At 45.1% G+C, this 15,196-nt stretch overlaps 1 protein-coding gene across 6 annotated transcripts in view; it reads left to right on the top strand.

The window, feature by feature from the left end:
• Nucleotides 1-423: 423 nt before the first annotated feature.
• LOC145359851 (uncharacterized) overlaps nucleotides 424-15,196 on the top strand; it is a 69,261-nt gene continuing 54,488 nt past the window's right edge. The window contains exon 1 of one of the 6 annotated variants that reach the window (XM_080214650.1): nucleotides 424-746. The gene's annotated coding sequence lies outside the window, so the exon portion shown is untranslated. Of the gene's footprint in view, nucleotides 747-2,118; nucleotides 2,334-3,253; nucleotides 3,610-15,196 lie in introns of those variants that run through there. The other 5 variants (XM_080214652.1, XM_080214651.1, XM_080214654.1 and 2 more) reach the window with 5 other exon arrangements.

Below are 15,196 nucleotides of genomic sequence, written 5' to 3'. Positions count from 1 at the left end.
GGGAAGGAAATCTGCTGTCCTTAGCTGATCTGGCCTACATGTCACTGTAGAGCCACAGCAATGTGGTTGACTCCCAACTGTCCTCTGAACAAGGGTAACTAGGGATTAGCAATAAATGCTGGTCCAGCCAGCAATGTCCATGTCCCGTGAATGAATAAAAAAAAGATTGTTTTTTAATGGCAAAGCACTATTTTTGTGATCATTAGTAATGGAACTACCAATTTTTTTCTTGGCTTATCTATTAATTGAATGTAAATTCGCCCAGCTACCGTGGTGAAATTTTAACTCATAGCTCTGGAACAGTTGTTGTAGGTAAAATAATACCTTGAAGACTGTTAGAGAGTCAAAATACAGTGGTTTTTATTCCAAAGCTTTGGGGAGAAACTGGCTCCAATTAAGGCTTACCAGACTTCTCCTAGAACACAAACACAAATGGGCGTTTACACATTATGAGCTCCAGCAGGAATCACGATTCAAAAGCTCCAATTCCTGCCAGACCTTCAGTTCTTCCTTCCTGGGTTGTGATGCAGGCCCAGAGTTAATCAGGAATTACAGTCCTGCCGTCAGGACACAAGAAATCTCTTCTGCCACAGTACCGGCATCCTTTCCTTGAAGTTACTTGTGTGATCGTGGGTGTCCCAGCAGGATTTTTCCTGTTAAAAGCCAGTATCGTGATCTGCCGTCAGCAGCTGTTAAACGCCGGTGTCGTAAACTACCATCTGTGTAACGATGTCCTACTAAAACGGGTAAGATTTGCAAAGTCTACAAAATAATAGTCACATTTAACTATCAGCTTTACAAAACAAGAGTTAAAGTATGTGAAACATGAACAAACAATTTATATTACTGCCAGGAGCAGTATAAGCTTGAGAAGATCAGTGATGATGAAGGGTTATGTTTGTAACATATCCTAGGTGCAAAATCCATTAACCCTTTCCCTTCAGGTACAAAATGCATTCAGCTTTTCCCTACGTCACAGTCACACCCACTGCATGCTGATTCCAGATGTGGTTTCAGCCAGTTTTCATAATTTGAGACTCTGCTTTGAAAATCAATCATGAGTTGCAGGGGGAATGCCAAGACACCAAAGACCCTAATTACAGGCTCAGAATGGATTGTCTGCAAAATAGAAAAAAAACAACGTTGCGTGTTGCAACGTGGAATATAGCCCTTCCAAAGCAGCATTGCATCATTAGATGGGATTAACACATAGATTGTAATTTGCTCCTTAATGTGAGCAGAAGCATACAGTAAAACAATACCTCACTTGTACTGGCAATGATAAAATTACCATAGCTTGATGCGTACTTGATGCTTCACAGGACAGAACCTGACACTATTTTCAGTAGACCTACAGGAAAATTAAGAACATAAGAAATAGGAGCAGGATTGCTGCAATGTCTGTAGCATCTGAAAATCTCCTGTCCAGCGTCAATTCACCATTCAGATTTGGAGGGGGACAGGAAGCAGCAAACTATTACCAAACAAGTTAACAGAACATTTGTCATTGGGAAAATGCTGGAATCAATTATTTAGGAGGTAATAAAAACAGGACATTTAGAAAATCACAATGCAGTCCAGCAGAGTCAACATTACTTTATGAAAGGAGAATTTATTAGATTTATTTGAAGATGTTGTAAGCAGGATGGATAAAGGGAAGCCAGTAGATGTAATATTTGGAATTTCAAAAGGTATTCAAATAAGGTGCACCATAGGCGGTAAGAGCTCATGGTGTTGGGGGTAACAGAACAGCGAGGATAGAGAACAACAGGTAACAGGGAATTTGGATAAGTGGGTCATTTTCAGGTTGGCAAACCATAACTAATGGGGTATTAATTATTTATAATCTACATGAATGAAGGAACAGATTGTACTGTAGTCAAATTTAAAGATGATATGAAGAGACATAGGAGGATACAAAGGAATATCCAGGCTAGGTGAAGTGAATGCATAGAAAATTGGCAGCAGGACTATAATATGGCAAAATGTCAGGATAATATTTAAATGGAGAGATTGCAAAATATTGCGGTATAGGGAAATCTAGTAGATGAATCACAAAAAGTCAGCAAGCAGGTATAGCAAATAATTGGGAAGGCAAATATTCATTCTTGGAATATGGGTGTCACTGGTTGGCCAGCCTTTATTGCCCACCCCTAGCTGCCCTTGAGAAGATAGTGGTGAGCTGCCTTCTTGAAATGCTGCAGTCCACGTGCTGTGGGTTGACCCACAATGCCTTTCGGAAGGTGATTCCAGGATGTTTACCCAGTGATTGCAAAGAAATAGCAAACTATTTCCAAATCAGGATGGTGAGTGGCTTGGACGGGAACCTGCAGGTAATGGTGTTTCCATATATCTATTGCTCTTGTCCTTCTAGATGGAAGTTGTCATGGGTTTGGAAGGATCTTTGGTGAATTGCTGCAATGCATCTTGTGGATAGTCCACACTGCTGTCACTGAGTGGCAATGATGGAAGGAGTGGATGTTTGTAGATGTGGTGCCAATCAAGCAGGCTGCTTTGTCCTGGATGGTGTCAAGCTTCTTGGGTGTTGTTGGAGCTGCACCCATCCCGGCAAATGGGAGGTATTCCATCACGCTCCTAACTTGTGCCTTGTAGGTGGGGAGTGAGGTGGTGAGTTACTTGTCACAGTATTTGACCTGCTGTTGTAGCCACTGTGTTTATATAGTGAGTCCAGTTGAGTTTCTGGTCAAAGGTAATTCCAAGGTTGTTGCCAGTGGGGGATTCAGAGATGGTAACAGCACTCAGTCCATTGAACCTACAGCGACTCTCTCTGATAGAATATTTTACCCATACACTTTCCTCTACCCTATCCCCGTAACCTCACATATCTGCCATGGCTAATCCATCTAACCTACACATCTTGTGCATATATATATATATAAATTCCTTGGGCAGAATTTTCCCATCCTGCCTGCCACAGGAATTGTGGCGGGCGGGATATGGACTATGCAAAGATCAGTTGACCTCGGGAAGGATTTTCCAGACTGGGGTGAGCGTGGCCGGAAAATCCCACTCAAGCGTGTCCATGGCTACCTACTTTTGCAGAACACAAATAAAAAATTCAGTTGCTGGGAATATTATGGGGTGTCTCAATGAAAAAAGAAAGGGTTTCAGCTTGTGACCAGCTGATCCAAGGAACAAGCCCCCTTCACCTTTGAAAAATCCATTCTGGGCGAGATTATAACTAACTCAACATCCACCCCGAATTAAAATGAGACCACAGTTTACAATGCAATTTTTTGCAGTCGTTCACTTAGCCAGTGGGCGTGCGGAGGAAGTTGGTCATTTGATAGCACGGCTGTGTTTACACTGATTTGGGAACAAAACGTGGAGCAGAATCTGTGCGGAGAAGGGACAGTTTGAGACTGGACTGAAACCGCCTCTTTTCCTTTCGCTCAATCACTCGCATTGTTCCGACCATTCGGAGTGAGTCAGAAAAGGGATTGAAATACCAAGGGGTGAAAATGTTTCTCAATGCGTTTCTTCAATAAGCCTGGGTACACTGATGACAAGCCCGAAAAGTTGCTGCAAGTTTTGAATGGGGACCTCGAAAAGCTGCTGCTGACTCGTTTTGCAAGCGGTTGGAGATCGGTGAGTGCTACCCTCCCCCCTCTCCGCCCTCCGGTTAATTTTCTCTCTCCATTCTTCATATTAAATTATGAACCCCTTTCGTCCTCCCTTTTAGCCGTTTCCCTGTTGATGACTGCACAAAGCAGAGTATGTGAAACTGACAGGTGGAACCCCCGGTGAAATCGCTTGGGGGAGGGAACCCCTCTCACTCTCACTCTTACTCTCCTCCTTCTTCTCCCCTTCTCCCCCTCTCCTCTCTGATCTCCTCCCTGTTCCCTTGCCCAATCCCCTTCTCCCCTTTTTCCTTCCCCTTCTCCCCTCCCCCCTTCTCCTCCTCCCCTCCCCCCTTCTCCTCCTCCCCTCCCCCTCTTTTCCTCCCCTCCCACTCTCTCCCTCCTCCCATTTCCCCCTCCTCCCTTCTCCCATTTTCCCCCTCCTCCCTTCTCCCATTTTCCCCCTCCTCCCCTTTCCCATTCTCCCCTCTCTCCTTTTCCCCCCTGCCCTTTTCCCCCCCTGCCCTTTCCCCCCCTCCACTTCTCCCTTTGCTCCCCCCCACCCCGGGTATATACCTCATTAATCAAATTTGTCAAGGTTACACGGCAGTTCAAGTTTGCAGTCTCCTACGTGGCACTCTGATGTCCCTCTCTAGGCTCATTAATATCATTATGGATTCTGGCTGGAATGTTCCAGCTGTGTCGAACATGCATCCTGCAGGATTTTCACCCAGTTTCTGCCCCTGGGTCCAGGTCTTCCAGTACAAAGAATTGTCCCCGATCAGGTGTTGCAGACTGCCCCAATCCAAGGTCCAGGACTATGTGCTGAGGGACGCGCTCAAGCTTGGGACTGCCGCCACAGAGGTGCAATGGGGAAAGGTTGCTGTCTAAAACCTTCCACCAAACGTGCAGCAATCGAGCAAGGATCTGGAAATTGTATGGAATCCTTCAGGCTGCTTGACTCACACCGAATGTATACAGCGAATACTGCATGTCACAATTGTGATGGAACGTCTTAAACTGCTGCATGAACTGTGTAGCAAATTTGTATTTCATTGCACTTTCTGTGAAGGGCATTTTGAAATGTTCTTTTATATTTTTGCCAAAAAGTAGAGTTATAGTTTTGCAAAAAAAAGGGTTCCAACCACTCTGCGTACTTTCATGGGAGACACTTCCCCCGTTGAGCTTTTTTTATGCAGTGCCTGCCCCAAGTTTTAGAGCATCCCGGAGCATGGAGCCCTACAACTTGAAATGTTCCAGTCTGCAGTTCTCAGAATTACTCCGCATTGAAAGGCCAGCAGGTTTCAGTTTCTTTTACCGAATTAATGATTTGTCAGCAGCAGTTGACATAGGCTTGCATTCTCTAGACAACAGAGAATGTACTGTATTACAGAGCTACACAGGATAAGGTTCAACATAAAATAATGCGTCTTATTCTAGACCTACATTGCAAAGGAGTCTTGATTTGATTTGATTCATTGTTGTCACATATATTAATAGACAGTGGAAAGTATTATTTCTTGCACCCTATACAGACAAAGCATACCGTGCGTAGAGAAGGAAAGGAGAGAGTACGAAATGTAGTCATAGGAAGGATGTAGAGGAAGATCATTGTTAGGGAGTTTAAAAGAGTTAGAATGTAGTTTTAGTACCGTAGAACAAAATAGCATTGGAGGGTATGCTGGATACAGCTTACAAGAAGTTGTCACCTCCGGCGCCATCTTGGAGTCTGTGGACAGACTTGTTTTTGGGTATATCAGTAGCATGCTGACGGCCTGCAGCCAATGTTGTATATTAATATACTGTTTTGTTGATACCTGTTTAAATTGGCACTGATGTGGAGATGCTGATGTTGGACTGGGGTAAACACAGTAAGAAGTCTCACAACACCAGGTTTAAGTCCAACCGATTTATTTGATGGTAAACTCAGTGAGCTTGCGGGTTTACCATCAAATAAATCGGTTGGACTTAAACCTGGTGTTGTGAGACTTCTTACTAAATTGGCACTGCCAGACAGTTTTCTTTGTAAATTTTGGTCACATTTTCAATTTGTAAAGGATGTTTGTCTGATTGCTTCTCACAGATTGGCTTTTGGCAAGGTATGCCTTTCAATTCAAGCTCTTAACAAATGGCGCCTCAGAAAGGCGGGTTAGCAAGTCCTTAAATTGGCTCAGGCACAGTTCACACATCAGTCTCCTTCTGATGTCATTGACATGCCCTGAGGCCTCAGCTTTGCAGTTAAATTGAAAATGCCGATAAGAGTAACTTGCCCATACATGTGGGTTTTTTTTGTTGAAATGTGAATGCCAAGATGTAAACTAAAAATTTCATACAGACTAAAATAAATAAAAAGGTCCTTGAATTTGCAATGGCAAAAACAAACCCTGAACAGTGACATTCAGAAAAGAGAATGTCAGTATTTCCACCATTTGGTCAGAGCTGAAAAGCTACAGGGATCTCTTTTGGGAGGGCAAAATGGAGGGCATTAGAAAGAGGGGCTGGCCTAAGCGTACTTGGATGGTAGAGGTCACAGAGCGGTTATGGATGTGTGAGGATTGCACAAGACAGAGAAGTGTGACTTAGCTCGACAGCATATTTCCTGGGGTGTAGCTACAAGCAGCAGCCATGTGCGGCCATTAAGAGTCAGCTGTAGGCTGTAGTAAAAGTGTCACTTGTAGGTCAGGTTGTGTAGATGTGACATGTTTCTGGAAGGGACATTGCAGAACCAGTGGGTTTTCCTAACAATCAAAGAGTTTTCACGTTCATATTTCTGGGGCTGACCAGCGGAATTGTATTTCACATATTCCCATGCTGCGTTTCTAATCCAGTGCCTGATGTACTTTTAGCAAGGCCCTGATAAGTGCAAGGTGCTATAGTTTTGTTAACAGTCATTGAAGTGAGAAGTTCTTAACTGATGTGACATTCTGTGATATAACCAGAATGGTGCCGTGTTTTATTTCTTGCCTTGAATACATTCAGTCGGGCACTGGTCGTGCTGTTGATGTTTTTGGGGCCTGAATTGGGGTGGGTGTTGTGCAAACCAGCCAGGGTTTGGCCATTGTCCATTGACTGCTATCAGGACTTGGCCACGTGTGGATCGTTGGCAATAGAGCACCCTGGCTCCATTGCCAAGTCTTGTAGTTGTGCAGCCCACCAGCATTTGCTGTTGAGCCTTTTATATGCAGAGAGACTATTTTAGACGAGGGAGCTGTGAAACCACGGCTGTGATTCTTCCATTACGATCCGCAGCTTTTCTGGCAGGTCACATTGGGAGATGCGCATTGCTGGCCTTGCTCTGGGATTTGGGAATGCACTGGGACGCATGCGCGTCTCTCAGAACAGTCACCAGTCAGACCACACTGGAAACTGGCAGGAGGCAGATAAGTCATTCAAATCTTTTTTAAATGTATTTTAAATGTATTTAAAATCTAATGATCAGGAATTTTCAGGTCCCAATTGAATCTTCCACCCCACCAGGGGTACTTAATTCTGGTGGGGTATACAAGAGCTCTCTATATTTGGGGAATAGCAGGAGACCTCTCCAGAATGAAGGGGGGGGGGCAATTGAGGCATCCCAGGGGGTCAGACGGTGGAGGGTGGTGCCTCCTGGGCATGGGTACCCTGGCAGTGCCAGCCTGTGCTACCCTGCACTGCCCAAGGGGCAAAGTGCCCATGCCCAGGCAGCACTTTGTCACTGTACATTGGGCATCAACCAGTGCCAAGGGAGCAGGACCTATTCTGGCTGAGCTTAAGGGATGGCCTGCCAGTGGGGGAGAAAGCCTGCCTCCAAGGAGGGGTGTCTGACCCCGGGGGGTGGGGGGTTCAGCAGAGATGGTTTGCTGGGGTGAGGTGGGGGGTGGAATCACCACTGCTGGGTACGGGGGGCTGGACGTTGGGGAGCTCTGGGACGGAGGGCAGGTCAAGGCTGGCCCGGGAATTGTTATGGGGGCTGTGATCGGGCCATGGAGGTGGGTGGGGGGGGCGGGGGTAGCGTAGGCTGAAAGGGCAACACTGTGGGGGTCCCAGTCAGGCCACTGATTGGGTTGGCCATCAAACTGGGAGACTGACAGATCGGGGCCACTGCACACGCGCAGAGTTCCAGAACTGTCAGACTCTGGCGCAAATAGGCTGCCCCCCCCCGGGTTTTTAATGATATTCATTATTTGGACCTCTGCAGTGCACACAGTGCGGAGATTAGGGTGAGAAGCTCAACTGATGAAACAGTCAGGATCTAGAATAGTTTTCCCATCAATTCAGCACTTTTGGGGGAATCGTGGCCCACATTTCAGCGTGTCATCTCCTGTTTGTGAGAAACATTGGCTTTGCTGTGTCAGATGGAGTCAGAGTCAGCACTTCAGCAAAAGGACTCGTCAAACTAGGGAGAATTGGCTTATTGCCAGTTACTGCTCATGTTGACTCGAAACATTGGCTCTATTCCCTCCCCTTGGATGGTGAGATTTTGGGTCTGTTTGTGAAAGTTATGTCTTTATAAGGATTGTACCACAGCTATAGCCAAGTAGGGAAGTATCTTGCAAGACTAAACGAAGAATACTGCAAATGCTGGAATCTGAAACAAAACGAAGAGACATCCAGACTTGAAACGTTGGCTCTATTCTCCCCCCAAAGATTCTGTCAGACTTCTGAGATTTTCCAGAAATCTCTGTTTTTGTACAAAATATCGAATCTTTTCTCAGGGTTTTAGCCAGATTTTACCAGTCCAAACATCAGAAGGATAGAGTTAAGTTGATCCCTTCTTCTCCACTGTTGGTGGCTATGTCTCCGTTTGCTTGCCACAACCTTCTGGTGCGCTAGGCCCAATGCTAAATCAAAACCTTGTCTCTCCTGATCACCTTATTCCTTTCAGTTTCCCCTACAGAATCTGTTCATTTCCAAGTGTACTGGTGTGAATCTCACCCTCCTCCTCCCCATCCAAGCCGTGTATCCCTCTCCAGTACTGACCTGTGGATCAGCATGTTTAGTCATCAGGGAATAGGAGGAAGCCATTCAGCCCATTAAGTCCCTGCTGGCTCTCTGTGGAGTAATCCAGTCAATCCCACTTTAATTTCATAGTGCTGCACATTTATTCACCACAAGTGCCCAACCAATTTCCTTTTGAAAACATTGATCGTCTTCACTTCCACCAGCCTTATGGCTGGTGAGTTGCGTTACTATCATAAATAAATCTATCAATTCTCCCCTCAAACTCCAAGGAGAACAGCACTGACTTCACCGATCTAACATCGTGGCTGTGTTTCCCTCGTTGCCAGAACCATGCTGGTAAATTTCCGCAACACGCACTCAAGAAATCTCACCTTGTTGCTGAAGTATGATGACCCGAATGGACTGCAATACTCTAATTGTGGTTTAATGAGAGCTTTTATAGGTTCCACATAACATCTCTGATTTTTTTGCTCAAAATTTCTACTTATGAAGCACAAGATTTTTTTTTCATTCCTGAGATGTGGCCGACACTGGTTAGACCAGCATTTATTGCCGATACCTAATTGCCCTTGAAGAAGTATATGCAGTGCTTTAGTGGCTGATCTATCAAATGTTCTCCCAATTTCAAAGACTTACGCAAAAATACTCCCAGGTCCCTCTGTCCCTGCTATTATAACTGGTGAGGAAACATTTCAGGACTTGACCTTTCTTTCATAAGAATGAGGAACAGAAATAGGCCCCTCAAGTTTGCTCCGCCATTCAATAAGATCATGGCTGATCTTTTCGTTGCCTCAACTCCACTTACCCACCCACTCACCATCACCCTTAATTCCTTTACTGTTCAAAAATGTATCTGTCCTTGCCTTAAAAACATTCAATGAGGTAGCCTCAACTGCCTCACTGGACAGGGAATTCCACAGATTCACAACCCTTTGTGTGAAGAAGTTCCTCCTCAACTCAGTCCCAAATCTGCTCCCCCTTATTTTGAGGCCATGCCCCCTAGTTCTAGTTTCACCCACCGGTGGAAACAATTTCCCTGCTTCTATCTTATGTATTCCCTTCATAATCTTATATGTTTCTATAAGATCTCCCCTTGTTCTTCTGAATTCCAGTGAGTATAGCCCCTAGTCTACTCAGTCTCTCCTCATAAATCAACCATCTCAACTCCGGAATCAACCTAGTGAACCTCCTCTGCACCCTCTCCAGAGACAGTATATCCTTTCTCAAGTAAGGAGACCAGAACTGTAAACAGCACTCCAGGTATGGCCTCATCAGCACCTTATACAGCTGCAACATAACCTCGCTGTTTTTAAACTCCATCCCTCTAGCAATGAAGGACAAAATTCCATTTGCCTTTTTAATTACCCGCTGCACCTGCAAACCAACTCCTTGTGATCCTTGCACAAGGACACCCAGGTCCCTCTGCACAGCAGCATGCTGCAATTGTTCCATTCCTCGATTTGTTTGTAACAGGGTTTTTTCTCATTGAGAAAGATGAAGTTATTCATTCAGCATCTGGACTTAAACATTTATGTGCTGATTGCAAATAGCTCAGCCTTACATGTTTTCTTGAGCTTAAACCACTAATCTAGGATAGGATATAAAATCCCAGTGGGGTGGCACGGTGACACAGTGGTTAGCGCTGCTGCCTCACAGCGCCAAGAACCCAGGTTTAATTCCCGGCTTGGGTCACGGTCTGTGTGGAATCTGCATGTTCTCCCTGTGTCTGCGTGGGTTTCCTCTCACAGTCCGTAAGGTGTGCTGGTGAGGTACATTGGCCATGCTAAATTCTCCCTCAGTGTACTTGAACAGGCGCCGGAGTGTGGCAACTGAGGAATTTTCACAGTAACTTCATTGCAGTGTAAGCCTACTTGTGACACTAATCAATAAAATTTAAATTACAGTGCAGAATGAGGCCATTCAGCCCGTCGAGTCTGCATCAACAACAATCCCAACCAGGCCATTTCCCTGTAAAACCATGTATTAACTCTGCTAATCTCCCTGATGACTAAGGGGCAATTTAGCATGGTCAATCAGCCTAATCTGCAAATCTTTAGACTGTGGGAGGAAATCAGAGCACCCAGAGGAAACCCACGCAGACAGGAGGAGAACTTGAAACCTCCACACGGTCACCCAAGGCCAGAATTGAACCTGGATCCCTGGCGCTGTGAGGCAGCAGTGTCATCAGACAGCCAATATAATGATATAAACATCTTTAACTCATTTTCTGACCTTCACAGGCAACCGCGTTGTTAAGTCTGTGTAACCTCTTCCTATCTCTTCTGTCAAAATACATTACCTCATACTTCCCCGAATTAAACTTGCTATTTGCCACATGTTTTCCCATCCTTTTAGCTGATCTATATCCTGTTAAATTCCTTTGTATCAGACTTGTTGTTTGCCATATGTCCATTTTGATATTGTAGGCAAATGTTATCTGTTTTGATATCCTCGGCAAATTTTGTGGATTTACTCTATTTCAACATCCAGATCATTTATATACATGTCACCAAGGAGCAGTGATCATTGCACTGAATCTTGGGGAATACCACTGCCTATTATCTTCCTCTCTGTAAAGAAACCATTAACCACTACTGTTCCTAAACCGATATTTTACCAAAACTAACAGCGACCCTCCTACCCATGAGCCTCAAGTTTGTTAACTAGTACCTTATGTGGTGCTTTGTCAAATACTTTCTTAAAATCTAGGGTGGCACGGTGGTTAGCACTGCTGCCTCACAGTGCCAGGGTATCCGGGTTCAATTCCCACCTCGGGTGACTGTGTGGAATTTTCGCATTCCCCCGGTGTCTGCATGGGTTTCCTCCTACAGAGCAAAGATATGTGGGTTAGTTTGATTGGCCATGTCAGGGGGATTAGCAGGGAAGGGGCCAGAAGGGATTGTTGTCCATGCAGGCTCGATAGGCTGAGTGGCCTCCTTGTGTATAGTCGGGATTCTATGATCCTACCTTCACAGCAGCAACTGACGATTTCATCCTGTGCCAGTCAGTTACACCCACGATCTTTGCCCAATCAGTAGTTATCAGAGGTTGGGTAACGTGATATACACCATCCACACCTGGCTAATAACTCTCCTCCTCCACACAAGAGCAGCGCACCTATAATTAGAGCCACAGTAACAATCAGGAATGTTGTGTTGCAAGTCATTGGTCTGCTGAAGCAATGATACCACTGCTTAGACTGCCTGGGGTGGGCGGTTTTTCCCATCTTTTCTGGAGTACCTTTCCAAGCTTGTGGTGTTCTGTTGTGCAATCTGTAACCTTGCTCTCAAGGAAGCACAATCCTTGCCACCAGAGATATGCTGAGGCTGCCTTGGAAGGAACTGAGAAGCATCCAAAAATCCTTCATTTCATAAGAGTTGTCCGCAAGCAGATACCCACGCTCCAGTTCCTCTGAAATGCCACCCCCACATCACAGTTGCTCCTCAGTTCAATTCAATTCAATCCATCTGCAATATGGACCATCACAGAGTTCTTTTGGTCAAAATGCTGGAGTAAAAATCTGTTGAGAGAAAAAGTTCCATTAGTCCTTCATCCAACAACATTTGCACTATTTTGTTGCCAATCCTACAGGTACCAACTGACTCAAGAACAGCTTCTTCTCTGTTGTCATCAGACTTTTGAATGGTCAGATCACATATTAAGCTGATCTTTCTCTTCACCTTATTCTAGCTGCAATACTATCCTTTTCCTTCTCCCCTATGTACTTCATGAACGGCATGTTTTATCTAGGGTATAGTGCACAAGAAACAATACTTTACACTGCCTACCAATATATGTGACAATAATAAGTCAAACAAAATCAGGTGTCTTCAACAACACTGGTGCACTAATTTGGTGCTACCACAGTGTCTGGGAGAACTGGTTGACGTTCAGCGGCCTGGCTGTGAGTTGTAGTTGGCTTTGCAGGAAAACCTCAAAAAGCTTTGGTCTTGGCTTTGGACGACATTGGCTTGAGGCAAATAGCAGCAATCTAACTGACTGCTAAAATTAGAACATGGTGAAACTAGAACAAGGCATGGTGGTACAGGGGTAGCATGGTGGTTAGCACTGCAGCCTCGCAGCTCCAGGGATCTGGGTTTGATTCTCGATTTGGAGCACTGTCTGTGTGGAGTCTGCGTGTTCTCCCCATGTCTGCGTGGGTTTCTTCCGAGTGCTCCGGTTTCCTCCCACGCTCCAAAGATGTGCAGGTTAGGTTGATTGTTCATGCTAAATTAACTCTTTACGTTCCAGGATGTGATAGGTTGGAGGAATTAGCAGAATAACATAGCGGGGATAGGGCCTGGGTGAGATTGTTGTCGGTGCAGACTTGATGGGTCAAATGGCCTCCTTCTGCACTGTTGAGTTTCTATGACTCTATTTCAATGATTATGGATCAGTTAGCCCAATACCTGTTGTCAGGGAAATGATTCGAGTCTACAATTAACTTGAAAACTTTGACATTTTCAGAGGATCAGAGAGCCAGGGTGGATTTGCAAAGGGCAGATGACGCCTGACAAATCTGACTGAATTTTTTGAAGAGGTGATTGAAATAGTTGTGCTGAGCAGTAGGGGAGTGTTGAAATGGACTCCCGGAAAGAACTTGATCAAGTACCTGTTGAGCAATTATGAGATAAAGTTACTGCTCATGGAACTGAAGGTAACTTATTGAACTGGTGAGGAAATTAGTTGATTGGCAGGGGACAGAGAGTAGGATAATGGGCAGATCACTCTAAAAGCAACAGTTCTGTCGATGTCGTTCTGTATCATGAACCAACCATCCAGCTTAGTGAAAAGAGCAGAATACATTCTAAATAAAAACCTAAAAACTGTGGCGTTCCAAAGAAATCTGGGAGTGTCCAGGCACACTGATTGTTGAAAGGCCATGCGCAGACACACAAAATAGTCCAAAACACATTCTCATCTTTATATCTAGTGAACTAGAATAGAAAGAGATAGAAACTTTACAAAGCCTTGGCAAGACCTGAAATGCTCTGGACAGTTCTTAACATCACACATGAGGAAAGACACTTTGGTCTTGGAGGGAGTATATATCTAATTTGTAAGGCTGCGCGAGCAGTAGTTGTTCAATGTCAGGATTAACAATCAATTCAATGGCTTCAGCCGCCACATTGGAAATGGTTGTGATGACACCAGGGGCAGGATTTTACAACCTCGCTCATCCCGAAATCATAAAATCCTGCCTGAGGTCATCGGACCTTTCCGTGGTTCGTCCTTTGCCCGCTCCGATTCCTGTGATGGGTGGGACGGTAAAATTCTGGCCCATGACTCTGAGGGCGAATGTTCAGCATATGAGCGATAGTCAGAGAAATTCCTCGTTTCATTTGTGGTACAGGTGGCCAGACCTTCCCTGAGTGGCAGAGTGGTCTAGTGGTTAGCACTGCTGTCTCACAGAGCCAGGGACATGGGTTCAGTTCCGGCCTTGGGTGACTGCCTGTGCGGTGTTTGCAAGTTCTGTCATTGGTTTTCTCCGGATGCTCCAGTTTCCTCCCAGTCCAAAGATGTAGGGGTTAGGTGGATTGGCCATGCTAAATTGCCCCTTAGTGTCCAAAGATGTGTAGGTTAGATGGATTAATTATGGTAAAATATGTGGGGTTATGGGACAGAGTGGGGGAGAGGATTGGTGCAAACTCAATGGGCCAAATGGCCTCCTCCTATACCATCAGAATACTATGATTCTATGACCTCAAGCGGTTGAGGGTTGTCCACTTTGTTCTGTGGGACATAGAAATCTGGGACCACACCACTCGGTCAGTTGCTAGGGTGGGGTTGGTGATGTTTGCAGTCCACACGGTAGTAAGTTAGCCATCAAGAAGTTGGGCTGCCATCGATTTGCGGAGAATGGAGTGTGGTTCTGTCGGGGCTATAACATCTCAGACAAACGCATGGGGATTTTTCTGAGGTCATGTGTCAATGGGATTGCATTATTTACTGTCACTCGGTGTTCTTTTCGGAGTTTCGGTAGGTTCACTGGAACCCACTCAAGCTGTGTTGGTCTCAATATTTCAGAAGTAATTCTCATGACTCTCCAGAGGTGGACAACTGCCATGTTTGTGTGGCAGCTCCTGAGCCAGGTTGGGTAGCCCAGGGCAAATAAAGCAATGCATATCGTGTTGGCATTGCTGCCTCAGATGGTTAGCCACCAACTTCCATATGGGATTCACTCCTGTCTTGACTCTGGATTTAGTGTTTTGGAGGTTTGCCACTATTGGAGGGAATGCAGCCAAGATTAACCAAAAAAAACACTTGGACTTATTTTTGTTGGAATTTTCAAAGTTGAAGGGTTTTTTTGTTTGAGTTTGCAAGATGTTACGGAGAACATATTGGGACTGATAGAAATAAATTCTCGTTGCTTGGGGAGTCTAAAATGAGAGAGTATTGTTTAAAAATAAGAGGCAGAACTGTCAGGAATGAAATTAGGACTCTTTCTACCTGGACAGGGTAGAACTTTGAAGCTCTTTTCTGCAAATACCAATTGATGTTGGGTCAATCGTCAGTTTAGTCTCGGTCAGCAGCAAAAGGGTGGAAGCTGTTGACGACAGTGCCACCAATAAAGTCAATTAGTCAAACAACCTGCTCACTGATGCTCAGTTTGGTTTCCTCCAGGACCACTCCTCAGCTCCTGACCTCACTCCAGCCTTGGTCCAAACATGGAC

Source organism: Carcharhinus amblyrhynchos, chromosome 29 (assembly GCF_965287045.1).
Source record: "Carcharhinus amblyrhynchos chromosome 29, sCarAmb.v2.hapA, whole genome shotgun sequence".
In the NCBI taxonomy this organism is placed as follows: Eukaryota; Metazoa; Chordata; class Chondrichthyes; order Carcharhiniformes; family Carcharhinidae; genus Carcharhinus; species Carcharhinus amblyrhynchos.
This window is presented reverse-complemented; position numbering and strand designations above follow the sequence as displayed.